Here is a 12,837-nt window from a genome sequence, read left to right on the forward strand (position 1 = left end):
TAAATTAAGGCATGCCTTAGAATGATGTATAAATCAGGTTAACATATTGGCTGCCAAATACATGGTCTCAATGAATTCTGCAACATTAAAAAATCAATTAGCTCAATCTCATATTGTTGATGGAACGATAAGATTAAGAGAAGGATGGATTAGCTAAGGCCACACAGTGAGTTAAGTCAGCAGAAAAAAGAAGCAGAAGTTTTATAGCTTACATACTTAAGGCATCCTGACATGGAAGATTTGAAGCATATTGTGTTTTCTTTATTTATGGAAGGCAAAATTGCCATTTGTTGTTTTAGGTCTGAATGCCACTTACTGAATAATAGGTAACCAGTTAACTTAAAGAAATTTTTTCCAAAGAGATGATGTTTAAAAGCATATTTAAACTGTTTTTAAAAAATTCAGAGAAAACCATGAAAGAAACAATTAAGTAACAAGTAAATCAAGAAATAAAACAAACAGTGTTTGTATATTTATTTTGTTTAAAACTCACTTAACAAGAAAAGGTTTTCCTTTGTGGCCCTCAGGATACAAAAAATATTCCCAAAGAGGTTCCTATGCTCCACACACGTCCAATATTTAGGAAAATTATGAAAACTCATATCTTTCACCAAACTTGTTATTGTTGAACTGTGATTTCATTCTTTTTATTATGTTTTATAATTTTTATTTTTAAAACATGCAGTCTTTCTTGAGAATTGTTTAAACAGATACCTGGAATATGAATGTAATAAATAATTTGGCAATTTGAAAACTTAATAATGCATTGCAACTTCATCTTTAATGCATATTTTTTATAATTGACAATTTATTGAAAAGGAAAGCTCATCATATATAGATAGTCCTCAATTTACAGCCAAAATTGAGCCCAAAATTTATGTTGCTACAAGATATTTGTTAAGTGAGTTATGCTCCATTTTATCTGCAAACTCTAACTTTCTCATAGAAAACAGTTAAAATAACAGTAAACTTAATAATCAGACTGGATTACATCTATTTTCTATGTCCAAAATTACTTGTCCCAGTCTCTGAACATGTGATTACCTTACTAACCTTTGTCCTGTCTTCAGACCAGACAGTTTGTTATTGTTGCTTTATTGGCTGATGTTCTTTCAAAGTCTCCCAAGTTTGGTAATTTAAAAGGCCAAACATAAACCAATGCAGAAGACTTTGAAACAATTTAGAACAAAATACTCAATTTTAGAGCAAAAATTTGTAAGGAATAAACTTCCAAACATAGAGTTTTGTTTTGAGCTCAAAATATCAATGCTGTATACATTTTTACGGTACTCAAAAGATTTGACAGCAGACTAAAAAAAAAATCCATTACCTTCTAAATTAAAATATAGCAGGCATTTGTTGACTCTTTGTCAGGCAAACATCAGGTAAAAGTAATACACAGGGAGAATTAGCTAAAGATACCTAAATAAGAATGTACATTACAGTAATATCTGGAATTGGGAATGGCCATAATTTGTGCTCTTCTTTGGTATTGCAGAAAGTTGCTTATCTCAAGTCAGATTATTAGTCCAGCTCCCTCCTGTCTGCTCCAGGAATGAGCAACCCCAGCAAAGTTGGTGCTCCTTGACCTATTTTCACACGGGCTCTGCAAGCAAGTGATTCCAAACACCCAGGAAGAGCCTGTTTTCCACCAGGAACAGAGAAGACCGTACAGTAAGAGGAGTTCCAGAAGAGGGAAGGGGAAGAGCACCAGAGGTATTTTTGGCTTCAATGTGATCTACCTTGCATCTTCCTGCAAAAGAAATGCAACCCTTAGAGAGAGAGAAAAAAGTTTGCCCATCCTCAACCAGCATTGACAATAATCAATCATTCAGGAGTTCACAGACCTGTCCAAAAACAGCTAGGACTGAACCTGAAATCTCAGCATAGAGAGGATGTATGCTGTCACACAATTACGTAAAGCCCTGGTAGCATGCTAGAACAATAGCCTTCCAAATCCTAGGAAGATAATTTCATTGGAAAGAATAGTAGCACCTTCACATGAATAGTTGTAAGAAAAATGAGATCATCACTTCTTTTGAACAAACACATTATCTACAAAGGCCCGAAAGAGAGGCTGATTGATATAGCTGTAACCAATAATAGCAATAGCACTTAGACTTATATACCGCTTCATAGTACTTTACAGACCTCTCCCAACAATCTGGGTCCTCATTTTACCAACCGCAGAAGTTTGGAAGACTGAGTCAACCTTGAGCTGGTCAGAATCAAACTCTGGAATGAGCAGTGAGTTAGCCTGCAATACTGCATTCTAACGACTGTGCCATCACTGCTCAATGGCTTTGCCTGAAATCTGGAAGCCATTTCATTTGCTAATATTGTATTTACATTCTGCCTTTCTGCATTTTCCCTCATTTCATCCTTTCAACAATACATATAGAGAATGTAAGAACGTCCTGGTTGAGCTTCACAAAGGTCAAGAAACAGGAACATTGAACAACCAACAAGTTTAATGCACTGTGTTGGAATAAAGTTAGCACTGGAAGTAACCTCCTTCCAGTGCCTTAAATACAACCAACTACCATGCCCAGATCACACACTCCAATTACCACCCGTGATCATACTCCACCCTCGCCTCGCCCAATCCCAGCTGATAAGCCACACCCCACCAATAAACTAATTAACAATGCTGCGCTTTACTGCCCCAGTCTACGCCCCACACATAGAAGCCAAATTAACAAGGCCCACAACACTCCGCTCTACCGCCCAGCCCTCTGTCCCAGCGTCCATTAATGACAGACCCAGCGACACTGTAAAGTCCAATAGAAATAATGACGATAAAGCAGCTTCACTCTCGTTCGCCGCTTTTTGCCCCGTGCTGTTAATTACTAGCGGTTAATCTGGGCGTCTCCCTAAGACGTTAGTTGGTCACATGGCTAATCAGCTGCCGCTCTGGGAATCCCGGTCGACCAACTCGGCAGCTGTAATGGCGGGGCGGAACACAGAGCCACCGGATCTGCTGCTGGGACCTCTCTCACGCTGTGTGGACTGTCTGCCATTGCACGGGCTGGTAACGGGGCTACCGGAGGGTGGGCGGTGCGCTGGGTCTGACAGAGAAGCCTATTTATTTATTTACAAATATAGCATCCAGTCTAACATCCAGGACTGAGAGACAATGACAGGCCTTACTTGATCCCAATTCAACTTTCAATATCTTAGCCACTACATCACTCCATTGGCTTTGTTCATTTTACGTGGAAACATTAAATTATTGATTTCTTTTATTTACAGTAGGCCCCCATAGCCATAATAACAAAAGACCTCACATTTTGTAGCCTGTGGGATGTCATACAGAATGATGTATTAGGCAAAAATCACTAATAAGTCAAGTTCCCCATCTGCTAGCATAACGCCACCAGGTTTGGTGGTCATGGATAAGCAGTCATGGACTACATTAGCTACAGTTTGAAAACCTGGTTATAAAAGTGGAATTCACAGATCATGTGAAACCACAAGCCCTGTTTTATAAATCATTAAGTCTAAGTTGGCACTTTAGGCCAAAACCAAGCCAACCATGTTACAGAATAGTGCATTGTGTTAAGCCATACCCAGTATGAAACTTCTCTTTTGCATATTTAAAATACTGATGTTCATCCAGAGAAAAACATTGGGTGCATTTTTTATCATGTCTTGCGTCATAGATCCATGAAAAGCAGTAATTTTGTATAGCCTGAAGCTCACTTCTTGCCTAATCCTGTGAACAGATTCCTTAAGAGACAAATATTTCGATTTTATTGACAAAAAATGTTTCCCATCCGTGAAAAAGAATTAGCTGAAAAGCTTGGGAAATTCCCTTCTCTACACATATCGGAGTTATCTGATCCCAGCATTATCTCAGCTTCTTCTCCAAATGAATCATTAGAACAATTTCACTAGGCATTGGGCATTCCTAGAGATCAGTTGCAACATGATTAGAATGAAGGACTCTAGGCCTGACAAAGCTCTGTGCGCATTACAAAGTCTTTCTGCAAATAAGGCAATATTAAGATGTCTCTCGGTATCAAAATTAAGTTTTATTTCTTCTTTTCTTGTCTTTTTCCCCCTTGTACAACTGTCTTCCTACAAGCTTAAAATAACGTAAGTATAATTTTTACATTCTGCCATTTTTTTAAATTTTTTTATTTTTGAACCAACAAAACATAACACACATACACACACAGTATATACTCCTCCCCTTTTTTTAACAGCGATTATGTAATGGTAATCTTCTATTATTTACATTCCCCCCCCTTATTCTTCTTTAGAATATTTGTCCTTATTGCCCTGTTGTTTCTTATTTACATTTTTCTTCCATCATACTCTACTTCTTACTAAGAATAATTCATATTATTATTATTATACATTATTATACACATATTTTCACTTTTGACCTTTCCATATTTATTCTCCTCTATTATTTCTAGTCTCCAACCAGTCATACCACTTGTTCTATGTTATATAGTACTCTGTATCTTCCTTTTCTTTTATCTCTTTTGTTAATTTGTGCATCTCAGCACAGTCCAGGATTTTTCTTATCACTTCTTCCTCTGATGATATATTCTCATTTTTCCAGCACTGTGCATATGCTATTCTTGCCGCCGTTATTATATGTAAAATTAAGTACCATATTTCTTTACTATATTTTCTGTTTAAAATACCCAGCAAAAAGATCTCTGGTTTCCAGTCTAGGGGTTGGTCTATTATTTCTTCGATCCATCTTCTTATTGTAATCCAGTATTTTTTCGCAACTTGGCACGTCCACCATAAATGTTAATATGTTTCATGTACTTTTTTACATTTCCAGCATGTTGGCGAATTGTTCTGGAACATTCTGCCATTTTAATAGTTAGATACAGAACAGTTTGCCTCTATATGCAGTTAGTCCACAACTTACAACCACAAATGAGCCCAAAATTTGCTAAGTGAGAAATTTGTCAAGTGAGTTTTGCCCCATTTTACGACTTTCCTTGCCACATTTGTTAAGTGAATCACTGCAGCTTCCCTATTGACTTTGCTTGCCAGAAGGTCACAAAAGGGGATCCCATGTCCCCAGCACACTGCAACCATCGTAAATATGAACCGGTTTTCAAGCATCCGAATATAAATCTTGTGACCATGGGATTGCTGCAACAGTTGTAAGTGTGAAAAAAGGTCATAAGTCACTTTTTTTAGTGCTGTTGTTTACTAAATATTGATATATATATCAACTGAAGGGTGTGACTAGCTGATGAGGGCAAATGAGCCTGAAATATACACATACACGTATACATACATACATACATACATACATACATACATACATACATACATGGATGAAGCTAAAATATACACCATGAGAGGAATACCGAACCATATCAATTGGATAGTTATTGATAATTAACACTGTATTGTGTTTTGGCACGATTCTATGCATGTCTATTTACAGTAAATCACTTCTTCAAAGAAAATGATCAAACCAATCATTTACATGTATTTATTTCTCTTTTTATTTTATACTGCACTACAAAATAAAACAATACATACCTAACAATACACCTTCACAAGGAGGCAGCTCCTTCCCACAAAGATTTTAAAATTTGGAAGTGCTGTTGATGAACTTGAACTCTACTTTCCTGAGTATCACAGAGAGGGCATTTGGTCCATTCACTGTCTCTCATCCCAACTCACTTCCCAGGGTTATTGTGAGGAAAATAGGAAAAAGAGGGAGCATTAGATACATTTGCCACCTTGAGTTGATTATAAAAATAATAAAGGCAGGATAGAAATGAAATGAAATTACACAATTTTTTACAAGAAGGTGAAGGTTGTTTCACAGGATCAGGGCCATCACTGAGAAATATTACTTTCCCCCACTAAATCTTCCACAGGGGAAACCTCAATAACTTTACATAAGGCATGTGGAAAGTTGAAACTAGTAGTAATACTTGATAAGTCAGAATTAGATTCTCGGAAGCATATTCATAATATTATATATGTATAATAGTACCTACATAAGGCAAGATGGGCTATTGCATTTTATACCAATTACAGCTTTCAGCAATCTTCAAAGGGAACTCTCCACACAAGATGCTGTAACACAGGTAGTCCTCCACCTACAACTATAGTAGAGCCTGGTCATTAGGATAACAATCTAGGACAGGGGTAGGCAATATTGGCTCTTTTATGACTTGTGGACTTCAACTCCTAGAATTCCTGAGCCAGCATAGCTGGCTCAGGAATTCTGGGAATTGAAGTCCGCGAGTCATAAAAGAGCCAAGGTTGCCTGCCCCTGATCTAGGAGATGACCAGGCTAAGCCCGGGGGAAGGGGTCAAGCACATCATTAGTCACGAGTTCCTTCCCATGCATAGGAGATCTAAGTTCAGCCCATCTGGAATTCTGTTGATTCTGATCTACCGCCAATTTGCTTTGACTGTTAGTAATTCAGATTCCTATAGGGAGTGTTAGCACACAATAAACCTGTATTCAGTTGAATTGCCTTCTCTTCTGATTTCCTGTGCTTGACACAAATGGTGACAACCGTTAAGTGACCCCAGATGGTCCATAAAGGAGGCAGACCAGCAGCCAAAGGGTTTGCAAAGCCAAAAGCAGCCCATCAGGGGGAAAGAGCCCAGCTAGATTAGGGTCCATTACTGGGTTGCAATGCCAGAGAGGGTTCCAAACAAGCCTCCATGCTTGACCGATGATGCCAAGCTTGCAGGCTAAATTTCTACCTTAATCAGCTGGCCATTGGGAAACTGCAAACCTCCCCTGGCTGTTGCTAGCCTTTGGGGAAGCAACCTGCCTGCATGGAAAGAGAATGACAAATTCTGTAAACCGCTTACCTTGATGAGCGATTCCAGGCTGAAGAGTACAGTAGAGGAAAGGAAACAAACAAGCAAAGAGAGGGATAGAATCAAGATCACGTGAAGTATTAATACCACTCTACAATGCCTTGGTAAGGCCACACTTGGAATACTGCATCCAGTTTTGGTCACCACGATGTAAAAAAGATGCTGAGACTCTAGATAGAGTACAGACAAGAGCAACAAAGATGATTAGGGGACTGGAGGCTAAAGCATATAAGGAACAGTTGCTGGAATTGGGTATGTCTAGTTTAATGAAGAGAAGGATGAGGGGTGACATGATAGCCAAAGAGCCGAGGTGGCGCAGCAGTTAGAGTGCAGTACTGCAGGCCACTTTAGCTGACTGTGTTCAGCAGGTCAGCGGTTCAAATCTCACGGCTCAAGGTTGACTCAGCCTTCCATCCTTCCGGGGTAGGTAAAATGAGGACCCAGATTGTTGGGGGCAATGTAAATATATATATACATTGCTTACTGGTGTACACCGCTTAGAGAGTGCTTGCACTTAAAGCGGTATATAAGTCTCATAAATAAATAAATAAATAAATAGCAGTGTTCCAATATCTCAGGGGCTGCCACAAAGAAGAAGGAGTCCAGTTATTCTCCAAAGCACCTGAAGGCAAGACAAGAAGCAACGGGTGGAAACTCATCAAGAATAGAAGCAACCTAGAACTAAGGAGAAACTTCCTGACAGTTAGAACAATTAATCAGTGGAACAACCTTCCTCCAGAAGCGGTGAATGCTCCAACACTGGAAGTTTTTAAGAAGAGACTGGACAGCCATTTGTCCGAAATAGTATAGGGTTTCCTGCCTGAGCAGGGGGTTGGACTCGATGACCTCCAAGGTCCCTTCCCACTATTATTATTATTATTATTATTATTATTATTATTATTATTATTATTATCTCTTTGCAGCCTGTTTGCATTTGAGAAGCTGAAAAAAAAAAAAGTTCAGACCAAAAGCAAACATGGCCACAGCACAAATGCTCACCAAATGCAGAAGCTGAGTCCTAAAGGTAGGCAGGCAGGCAACAAAAAGGTTTCCAAACTACTTTTTTTTTTAGTTTGGGGGGGTGGGGGTGTCTGTCTTGACTTTGAACAAAACTTTGAACAACCATTAAGTGATCTGCCATATCTCGAGGACTACCTGTAATCTACCTGAGAGGTAACAAATATGAGCCTACAGTCCTTAGTTTTACTTTCTAGGTTAGTGCACAGATATATTCTCACAGCTTAAACTGAATTGTTCCCAAATATCACCACATGTAAAGAATGGAATGAGATAATATGTATAAGCATGTTTCAGAAATATTGCAGGTTCAGTTCCTGACCAATATAGCACTTTGTCTAAAAAAAACCAACATACATACCTTAATTTTAAAAAACACTTTATTATTAAAAAATACCAATTATCATCTGAGCCTTCAATGAATTAAAATCTTTTGCCTGGTGTGGGGCCTTGTAAAAAATAATGAAATATCTGAGAAGTGTAGTAAAGCAAAGCGCCATAAAACAAGGTTATATCTATCATTCTAATCTTCTATCATGGTTTTATTTATTAAATTCACATATTTTACTTGGGACATTATTTTCCCTAGTTCATTGCCAAATAACATAAGGCAATGAAAATGAAAAGGAGAGGTTTTAATCAAGGGAATGGAAGTAGCAGAAACATTTGGCAAAAAATGATTGTGTAGGAAAGTTTTTATGGGAAAGATGAACCTGAAAATTTTCTTTAAATTATGACAACAGAGTTATGATGTTCATAACTTTTGGCTTTATCTCTGCAAAGTATTTTAACTTCATTTCTTTATTTAATCCAACTGAACAAGTCCCAAATCATTTTGGGTGCAATTAAAAAGTTATTTTTTAATACCTTGGCACCAAGATTTAGTTATTTATTTATTTAAAAGACTTGTATTCTACCCAGACTATAACTGAATAATTTAGTCAATACCACATTTGCAGTATTAAAGACTACAGGACTTATTTAAAATAATTCAGAATAGAAGTATAACATTGACTTTCATTGATATCATAAGCATGTTTTGGAATAATCCTAATATAGAAACTACAGATAAAACTGTTTTTTTTCAATTCATAGACTAATATGAGTATTAATACTGCAATTAGCTAATTTTGAATCAAGTTTTTTAACCCTTAAATTATTGCAAGAGGAATTGGGATATCTGAGATTAAGGGATCGTAATATATCCAATCAAAACAACTTTAGATTTCAGAGGTTAATCCAATTGCAGGATCTAAAACTCCTGAGTTACTGTAAGCACTGAAATGTGTTCAGGATTATTCCAAATTAAAAAGTATTGTTAAAATGGACATAATATTTGCAAGAATTTTGGAATAAAGAATTGGAATTCCTCATAATAACAAACAAGGATTAAAGTCTTGAATAATGTATATTTCCTATTATCTTAAGATGACATTAAATAAAGACATTTTCTCATATTTATTGGACAATTCAGAAGATGTTTTAAAAGGTCTCCACTTATACTGGAAGTAGAAATGGAGGGGATTCTTGTGCATATTCTATGGACTTGCCACACTATCGTCCCATTTTGGTTTCATAGCCATAAGTTCCTTAATATGGTTTTGTAAAGTAATATATTTTAAGATGTAAATGTGATAGACAACTAGGGATCTATTAAGCATGAGACATAAAGAAAATGATAGTAATAACAGAACAGAATAACAGAATGTTCGCTTGAGGATAATAACAACAACAACAGAATAAGATTTGGAAGGGACCTTCGAGGTCTTCTAGTGCAACCCCCTGCTCAGGTAGGAGACCCTATACCATTTCAGATTTTACTGTTTTATAGTAGAAAGACAGTGCTACATTAATATTTATGATCTTGGATTGATTTCTATAGTATTCATGCTGTGCTTGCAAACTGGCTTTTTACAGATTAATGAAAAAACTGATCAATACTACTGAGTTTGACCAAGGTTTAATATTGTGATTAAACACCTAGAAGCTGTTTTTTGTATGTAGTTTTTTTTGTCCTGTAACCTTTTCTTTTTTTCTCTCTTTTTATAGTATTTTCAGTACAACATAATGTTGGAAAGAAATCATGAAAAGGACATCATAATCCATCAGCAGGCTAAGTCTCCGCAAATTGAACACAACAGGATCAAGTTTGGTGCGCTGTGAAAGCCAGCAAAAGAAATAGCTAGTTCAAAATTGACCCAGATCTGACTGAAAGTGCAGAAGAAAAGATTCCTGGAGGAAAATACACCCCTCTACATCCCTAAGGGAGAAGCAGTTTAGTACTAGCTTGGTATGGGATTTTTTAAAGATTTGTTTTTATCCTGCCTTTATTATATTTATAAATAACTCAAGGCAGCAATCATATCTAATGCTCCTACAGTCTCCTGGTTTCTAGCCTGGTGCCTTAATCACTAGAGCAGACTGGCTCAATTTGTTATATTGCTAACCCCCTCCTGATTTTCCTCCATAGTCATATGATCCATAGTGAAGTGGCAACACATTTGAACTCTGATTAAATATGCATAAGAGGCAACCCATATGCAGAGAGGGGCAGCATATAAATTTAATAAGTAAATCTCTTTCTTTCCTTCTCTCATGCACATTCACACAGAGAGAAGCAATCCTTTATTTCATTACATAGAGAATCTGGTGCTGGTGATGGATGCCAGTTCCTCTGGCTTAACAAAAAAAGAGAGGGCGGGATTGGATCACTTCATGGCAGTCATGAGGATCAATGGTTATTAGCTTTAATGCCATCTGGTGGAGAACTAGGGGCATTCATTGTGCAGTTGGTTGGCCACACTGGACAAGATAGGCCAAGGCTTGTGTTTTTATTTTTAAAAAAATACAGATTCCTCCGATGTCCACTGTAAAGGATTTGGAAAGAATTCTAGAAGCTTATTCTGCCTGCTTTCCCTATTCTGTTATTTTTTCCACTTCCTTGGAATGTTGGAGAGAAATTTACATTTGTTTATCTCTGTCTTTCTGTCTATCAGCAGGATAACTTTCTGAAAACTAAACTGAGTGAGAGGAATTAGATGTGGCAGAAGAAGACAACAAAAGAAATGTGGAGTCTGAAAGCAGGCCAGATTAAGCCATTGACTGCAGAGGAGAGGGGGAAAAAATCCATAATGCATTTCTATGGAGGAATATCTATGATGAGTCTCAATGATCCAAGTCATGGTTGTCTCAAAGGTACTTTTCAAAAAAGCAACTGAACTTTTTTTTTGAAGGGGGGTAGGTATTAAACATTTTGCTTCTTATCCAAGAAGCTTCTTTAGTTCATTCTTCAGAAGAAGCTTCTTGGATGGGAAGCGAAACATTTTCAAGGGAAAAAACCCAAGTCCAGTTGCCTTTTGGAAAAGCACTGTTATGTCCTGAGCCTGTGGAAGCAGGCTCGGGGCATTGCAACGGTCCTGGGCAGGTGCAAGCTGCCCGGGACCAGACTGGCTGTCTCCAGCACTCGCGCGCATGCGCGGGTGCGAGTGCGCCAAATGTTGCAGTTTGGCCCGGGAATCGCCTATAAAAGAGGCAGGGAGATTTGGGCGTTGTCGGCATCTTGTAACCAGTATGCTGAACAGAAATAAAGAGTTCCTGAGAACTACAACTGCTTCTCGTGTCATTGCCATTTCGCGAAGGACTTAACACTGGCGACGAAGGTGGGATTGCCTTACATCGACCGAAGACAGGTGTAAGCTTACCCTAGAGTCCTGAGCAGTAGGAACGGCGTTGACTCGGCAGCTACCCACCAATCTAGCGAGCATCGGGGGTAGGCTGGCTGATAGACTCTTCCTTTTCTACAAAAATGGCAAAAGTTGGAAGACTTTCAGAATTCGTCGTCTCGCATCCGGAAAGATGGGAGTCCTACGTAGCCAGGGTGGAAAACTATCTTAAAGCCAATCAAGTAAGAGAAGATAGTTTAAAAGCCGCCACCCTGCTGTGCGTTTGCAGTCAAGACGCATTCGAAATTGCTGAAAACATAGCAGCACCTGTACCTCTAGAATCTGTTAACTACACAGATCTCAAAAAACTACTCAAGGAACACTTCCAGCCCAAGTTGTCCGTCATCGCTTGGTGCCACACCTTCGAACAGAGGGATCAGCGACCCGGAGAATCAGCCAAAGAATACATTGCTGCCCTGAGAAAAGCCGCTAAACACTGCGAGTTCAAGGATCTAGAAGAACGGCTGAGAGACAGATTTGTATGCGGACTGAGGCATAGAGAATTGCAGCAGAAGAATTGCTAAAGAAGACTTATCATTCCAAGATGCCTTGAGAGAGGTTACTGCAGAAGAGGCAGCAGGCGGCGCCATCAAGAACATGAGGCCGATCAGAAGCACTCCAGACGCTGTGTCCGTGCACCAGGAAGGAGTCCAAAGGAACCCAGAGGAGGATCCTGACGATGAAGTAGACCATCTCTACCCCACGAAAGAAGGGAAACAGAAGGAAAGCTCTTCAGCTCTCCCCAAGTGCCTCGGTTGTGGAGGTCGCCACAAGAGGACCGACTGTAGATTCCGCTCCGCTATTTGCAGGGCATGCGGAAAACAGGGACACATTGCAGCTGTGTGTCTGGGCCGTCAGAAGGTACAGCCTCGGGAAGAATTGCGCCTGAAAGTTACCAGGGTCCCCAGCCAAAACAGGGTGGGGTTCTGTGCTTCGCGAAGAAGCATCTATAGGACAGGCACACACAAGCCCATCAAGAAAAAGCTGTCACTTAAAGTGAAGCTACAAGGGGTTCCATTGGCCATGGAACTAGATACGGGGTCTGCACTTTCAATCATTTCCATGCACACGTTTAGGAAGATTTGTTCTGGCAGCGGATTTCAGGCCAAGCTGAGGCCTTCCGACATTGTGTTAACAGACTTTCAAAACTCCAGAGTGTGTGTTAAGGGGGAGGCCACCCTTAAAGTACAGTATAAGGATTTTGAAGGTCCACTAGATGTAATAGTAGTAGGGGGTGAATGAACGAGTCTCATAGGACTCGATTGGT

General features: G+C 38.9%; 1 long non-coding RNA gene across 4 annotated transcripts in view; it reads left to right on the top strand.

The window, feature by feature from the left end:
• LOC120318012 overlaps positions 1–11,144 on the top strand; it is a 121,673-nt gene extending 110,529 nt beyond the window's left edge. For all 4 annotated transcript variants that reach the window (XR_005559387.1, XR_005559386.1, XR_005559385.1 and 1 more), the window contains 3 exons: positions 1,499–1,716; positions 9,898–10,138; positions 10,845–11,144. This is a non-coding gene — a long non-coding RNA (uncharacterized LOC120318012). The remainder of the gene's footprint in view (positions 1–1,498; positions 1,717–9,897; positions 10,139–10,844) is intronic.
• Positions 11,145–12,837: the final 1,693 nt, after the last annotated feature.

This window comes from Crotalus tigris, unplaced genomic scaffold (genome assembly GCF_016545835.1).
Source record: "Crotalus tigris isolate CLP2741 ecotype Arizona unplaced genomic scaffold, ASM1654583v1 scf7180000019969.279234, whole genome shotgun sequence".
NCBI lineage: Eukaryota > Metazoa > Chordata > Lepidosauria > Squamata > Viperidae > Crotalus > Crotalus tigris.